The sequence below is a fragment of the Balaenoptera borealis genome (assembly GCF_965194805.1).
Source record: "Balaenoptera borealis genome assembly, chromosome: 4".
In the NCBI taxonomy this organism is placed as follows: Eukaryota; Metazoa; Chordata; class Mammalia; order Artiodactyla; family Balaenopteridae; genus Balaenoptera; species Balaenoptera borealis.
In genome coordinates, this window is record NC_138861.1 from 34,544,318 (window position 1) to 34,550,876 (window position 6,559).

General features: G+C 39.0%; 1 long non-coding RNA gene across 1 annotated transcript in view; it reads left to right on the forward strand.

Annotated features, from left to right (window-relative positions):
• LOC309627831 overlaps positions 1-6,559 on the forward strand; it is a 190,789-nt gene that overhangs the window by 108,028 nt on the left and 76,202 nt on the right. The gene's annotated exons all lie outside the window — the stretch shown is intronic.

The window sequence follows — 6,559 nt, forward strand, 5'->3', positions numbered from 1 at the left end:
AGCCTCTTCAATAAGTGGTGCTGGGAAAACTGGACAGCTACATGTGAACGAATGAAATTGGAACACTCCCTAACACCATACACAAAAATAAACTCAAAATGGATTAAAGACCTAAATGTAAGGGCAGACACTATCAAACTCTTAGAGGAAAACATAGGCAGAACACTCTATGACATAAATCACAGCTAGATCCTTTTTGACCCACCTCATAGAGAAATGGAAATAAAAACAAAAATAAACAAATCGAACCTATTGAAACTGAAAAGCTTTTGCACAGCAAAGGAAACCATAAACAAGATGAAAAGACAACCCTCAGAATGGGAGAAAATATTTGCAAATGAAGCAACTGACAAAGGATTAATCTTCAAAATTTACAAGCAGCTCATGCAGTTCAATATCAAAACAACAAGCAACACAATCCAAAAATGGGCAGAAGGCCTAAACAGACATTTCTCCAAAGAAGATATGCAGATTGCCAACAAATACATGAAAGGATGCTTAACATCATTAATCATTAGAGAAATGCAAATCAAAACTACAATGAGGTATCACCTCACACTGGTCAGAATGGCCATCATCAAAAAATGTACAAATAATAAATGCTGGAGAGGGTGTGGAGCAAAGGGAACCCTCTTGCACTGTTGGTGGGAATGTAAATTGGTGCAGCCACTGTGGAGAATATTATGGAGGTTCCTTAAAAAACTAAAAATAGAAGTACCATATGACCCAGCAATGCCACTACTGGGCATATACCCTGAGAAAACCATAATTCAAAAAGAGTCATGTACCACAATGTTCATTGCAGCTCTATCTACAATGCCAGGACATGGAAGCAACCTACGTGTCCATCGACAGATGAATGGATAAAGAAGATGTGGCACATATATACAATGGAATATTACTCAGCCATAAACGGAAACGAAATTAAGTTATTTGTAGTGAGGTGGATGGACCTAGAGACTGCCATACAGAGTGAAGTAAGTCAGAAAGAGGAAAACAAATATCGTATGCTAACACATATATATATAGAACCTAAAAAAAAAGGTTCTGGTGAATCTAGAGTCAGGACAGGAATAAAGACGCAGACGTAGAGAATAGACTTGAGGACACAGGGAGGGGGAAGGGTAAGCTGGGACAAAGTGAGAGAGTAGCATTGACATATATACACTACCTAATGTAAAATAGCTAGCTAGTGGGAAGCAGCTGCATCATACGGGGACATCAGCTCGGTGCTTTGTGACCACCTAGAAGGGTGTGATAGGGAGGGTGGGAGGGAGGCACAAGAGGGAGGGGATATGGGGATATATGTATACAAATAGCTGATTCACTTTGTTATACAGCAGAAACTAACACAGCATTGTAAAGCAATTATACTCCAATAAAGATGTTAAAAAAGAGAGAGAGAAGATATTTTATGACATGCAAGTTCTCAACAATTTCACTCCAATTCACCATTTCTTAGGCATCTACTGGAGAATGTGCTGCACTAAAATAAGGGGATAAACCAAGTAGGAGGAAGACATGGAAAGCAGGACACAGATGAAGGCAGAGGCAGAGAGGATTCCCAGCATGATGCTGAAGGGGTGTCACAACAGGTCTACAGAGCAGCTGACCCCAACTGCAGATCAACAAGCGCTCTGAGAGGGGTGTCAGCAGGGAAAATATAAATCTGACAAATTATCAATGTACTTGACTATTCTAAGAAGAATTTCACACTTCTATGGGAAATTTGGGGGCTAAATTAATAAAAGGAGTGCAGAAAACAAAGTAAAACTTTTAAAATAAAGCAAGTGATTTCATGAAAGATAAAAATTATACAAGAAAAGCAATATAAACATGGCTTAGTTATGAACAATATTGACATGTTTATAACTATGTACACAGTTACTGTTCGTTTACACAAAAATTATGACATGGGTGTATGGGAAGGAGAGAGGGGGAATGTGTGTGTCTGTGGCTGGGATTGCAGTGGGTAACAGAGGGGGACATCTGAGAACTATATCCTCATCTCCCATAGGAGGAAGTCAACTAAAGGAAAGTCTAAAATTTTGAAATCATTATCTCATCATTGTCTAATTTTCATTTTTTATTTTAATGTGTTTTTAAGTAAATATAAATTAAAAACAAAAAATTAAAATTAAAAATCAAGGAAGATTTGTTGTAGTCATCCATGTTTTGTTGTAGTCATCCATGTACAATGCTTGGTGTCAGTCTATTTATCCCTTGTAAAAATAAAATACAGTGTGTGTGTGTGTGTGTGTGTGTGTGTGTGTGTGTAAAAAAAAAAAATCAAGGATGAGTAGTATATAGAAATATAGTAGTATAGAAGAGTAGTGTATAGTATATAGTTACATTGTGGAAATAACAGAAGAAATAACCTAAAAAAGCGCTGAAAGCAGCAGAGAGGAGATTGGGGGTAGGGAGAGGGGAGGAGAGAACGACTCCTTTTATTTTAAGCTTAGAGTGGCATCTGTGCATTTGTACGCAATTCATAAAAACTTAATTTAAAAATGATATTTAAATTAAATAACCACCTCTGCAGAGTTCCAGGAAAAGTGTTTTAAAAACATTTAAATATCCCTGGGACTCTCTTAGAATACTGGACAATGTCCTGGACCTTGCACAGCAGATAACAAAAGCTTGAGTGACTTTATAGGAATATTTTATTTGGGGTCACTTGGATTATACCTATGATAACACTATGAGGTATAAGTATCCCACTTTAGAGATGAGAAAACCAGGTTAAATAATTCACCCAAGGGCACACTGCCAGTACAAAGAGGTTGTGTATGTAGCTCCACATAGCATCAAAGACATTCAATTTCTCTTGAATATCAAAAACACAATTCTAGGAGTCAAAGAAGTTTTTCAAGTGTCTAACTTAAGTTTCTTTTACTGAAATGCAATCATGTTCAAAGTGAAATTGGAAAAGTTGTTCACTAAACCATCTCTTAGTAGCATATTTCTACTTTGCTATTTATTCTACTAGCCTGTTTTCCTTGATTATTGTTCTATTATTTATTGTCAATAATAAAATGTATTACAAATTCACAATATGTGAAGTTATCAAAAGCCAAAAACGACATGAGCTGTAAAACTCTACAAAATCTTGAACATTTATTTATGCGGATGGCAGACAACAAATAATAGTTGCATACTGATGATCTGTGTGAATACCTGTGTCCTGGAGTTAGATTCTATTTTTGATAAGCCAGTCATTTAAGTGTGAAATTATACAGAATGCCTATAGTACAGTGGTGCTCACAGATTTAACTGGGGAAAATGTCCTTAACAGTGTGAACAATCTACGAGGAAGAATTTGGCTGAGGGTTAAGACTTCATTCAGCATTTAAATAACTCCAAGTGAGTCAAACATTAATTTTGCCTTTTGACAATACTTACCTTAAAAATTCTTAAAAGGTTTTGACAAAAACAATGAAACTTGTCTCAAAAACTATTCCTAATTGGGTCACCTAACTAAAAAGCTATGATTCAAATGGTTAGTATAACTATTTTTGATGAGTTTTATCACACTCCCTATATTCCATATTCTGCAGTGGGTCGGAGTGGTGGAGACAAACAAAAAAGGCAATTTCAAATGAAGTGAATGGTTTCCTGCTTCAGCAGGGCCTCGGTGTTTCTCAGTTTTATCTGTGTCTAGGTGGATCCTATTTTGGTTTTCCCACCACTGCTAATGCAGAAGCCCCAAAACTCTTTATTCTATGCCACACCCTTCAAGTTCCCTCAAGAGATTTTATTAGGTAGATGTGGCAAGTGATTTAAGCAAAAGAGACATTATTAGAAAGAAAAAGACGACTTATTGGAGCTCATGTAACTGAAGGAAGACTTGAACAGGAAGCATCTCTGAAAGGGCAAGAATCCAGCCAGCTCAAAACATCATTGCCATCAAATGACTCAACTCCAACCATTTCCTGTCCCTACGAGTTGTAAAAATTATTAAACAGAAACCTCAATTAGATAGTGTTGGGAGACCAGAAGGGGAGCTCTCATGCCCTGTGACCACAGCAGAGCCCAAGAGGAAGAAGAAAGACTCCTCTTCTTTCCTGGCAAGGACTCAGCCAATGAAAAGCCATGGATTCTTTGTTTACTGTAGCCCTCCTAACTCCCCTCTCCTCCCTGTAAAAGAGCTGTGCAGGGGACATGCAACTGGCTTATCATGGTTACCGACCCCCAAATTGCCAGTCTCTGCTGTTCCCGAATACACACATCTTTGCTGGAGAAATATCTGGCAGTCTTCTTGTTTCAGATCAACAGAGTCTTTACACAAGGTTTAACTTTGGAAGAGTAAGAACTGGTAGGCCTAGCTTTAGTTACATGGAGAGCAGAGGACAAAATATAACGATAGCAGAAACCCACACAATTCATGTGAGTGTAGGGTGGGACGGGAATAGTTTCCCTAAAGGAAGGGCTACTGTTTTTTAAAAAAGAAAACAGAGTAACAAGTACTGTTCATAGAGACAGAAACGGGGGGATTAAGTATGAACTCCATGAGCATGCTACTCACTCAGACTAAAAGACCCATCTGCCTCTCTACACAGCTATTAACCCTCTCCTTTTGTAACGTAGGTGTTCCCTGCTCCTGTCTGAGCTGAAGATCTCCCAGAGTGCTTAGAGACCATACTTGACCATCTCTTCCTTTGCCACATCTCTCCAGTATCTCCCCAAATCTCTCTTCTAAGATGCTTTATCTCACCACATAAACATCCCCAAATCTCTCCCATCCTAAAAACAATTTCTTCTGCCCTAATATCGCTTTGGCAAACTCTTCCTTCCCTCCTTTACAGTCAAGCTCACAGTAAGAGAAGCCTCCTGTACTCTTGACGGCCTAATCCCCACACAGCATCCTGCTTCAGGTGACGGTATCCCACTGAACTGCACTCCCCGAGTCATAAACGATTTCCCAACTGCCCCATCTAGTTGTCACGTTCTGGCCCCTGCTTCTGTGAGCCAGAATATCACAGTGGTTTAAGAACATCAACTTTGCGGTCACTTTCATGGTTCTAAATCTTGACTCTGCCGCTTACCTTAGGCAAGTTATTTCATCTCTCTCTTTTCTTATCCATAAAGCATGGTTAATAAAAATACCTATAGTACCGATTTCACTTGAAGAGCTAATACATATAAAACACTTAAAGCATTGCCTGACATACAGTAAGAGCAATATACGTTGTTAGCTATTTATCATCATTATTTTATTGGGCCTCTTTTTATGGCATTTAATATCATTAATATCCTTAAAATCCTTCAGTTTCCTTGGCGTCTGTGATATTATTCTCTTAAAGTTCTTCTCCTCCTCTGTCATCCTTTCAAGTTCCTCTTCCATTACCTGACTCTTAAGTACTGATTTGCCCCCAGAGTTATTCTGGGTTCTCTTCTCTTTTCATTTGACACACTGCCCTTGAGAAATTTTATCCACTCCCAAAGTCCCAAGTACCCTTATAACTAACAGTTCTCTGTGCTTGCTCTCAATCTCTTTCTCCCTCTCTCTCTCTCTCATTCTCTCTCTCCCTCTGCCTCTCCATCTGTCATTTTACCCAACAAATATTCGTTGACAGTTCTTCTGTGCCAGGCCTCGTGCCAAGCACTCTGACCCAGATTCCTGCTAGATCTCCTGAGCCACATAACCTATTTGACCTCTCTTGATGTGTCTCAAAGGCACCTCAAATTCAAGATGTCCAGAACTCCCTAATCTTCCAAACGTGTTCCTCATTCTGTATTCCCTGACCTGGAGAGAAGCAATGTCACTAACTAGGGTGTCCAATCCAGAGCCCAAAGAGTTACACCTTAGCTCCCCATCATTATCCTCTCTGCTTCTAAGCAGTTGCTAAATTCTACCTCTTAAATATTTCTGTCTGCTGTATGGTGGTTGTGTGCCCAGGCTCTGGAGCCAAATCGCAACTATACCACTTCCTGACTGCATAACGTAAACATAAGTTGCTTAGCCTCTCTAGACCTCATTTTTCTCCTCTGTAATATGGGGATAGAACCTACCTCATAGGGACATGGTGAGTACTAAATGCAACAATCCAGGCACAGTACATAGCACTGTGCCTAGCACATAGAAAGCATTCAATAAATAAAGATTATTTTATTAACATCACCCCTATTGACATTATATTTGTTCAAACCTCTGTCCTTTCTTGGCTAGCATCCTAACCAGTCAGCAATAGCATCCTACCCGGTCTCCTTATGTCTTATTTTGTGTCTCATCAGCCCATTCTTCATACCACTACCCAAGAATCTGATCTAAAACATATTAGCCTAGAATAGAAATGCAGTGAATTGGGCAGTGAATGGTGCATAGTCTTTGAGTCAATCACATATGGTGGGGAAAAGTCTCCCCAGATTGGATCTACCTGAAAATTAGTATCGGCTCAATGGAAAAGACAAGGACTTGTAATCAACTTTCAAACACAAATCGCACTTACAAAATACTAGCAAACTTCCTCCACAGCAAATTCTATTCATACCTATTAAGCTTGGCCAAAGTAAGTGGTTAAGGTCACCTATTACAAGATTCTAGTTCCTGATTCTTTGT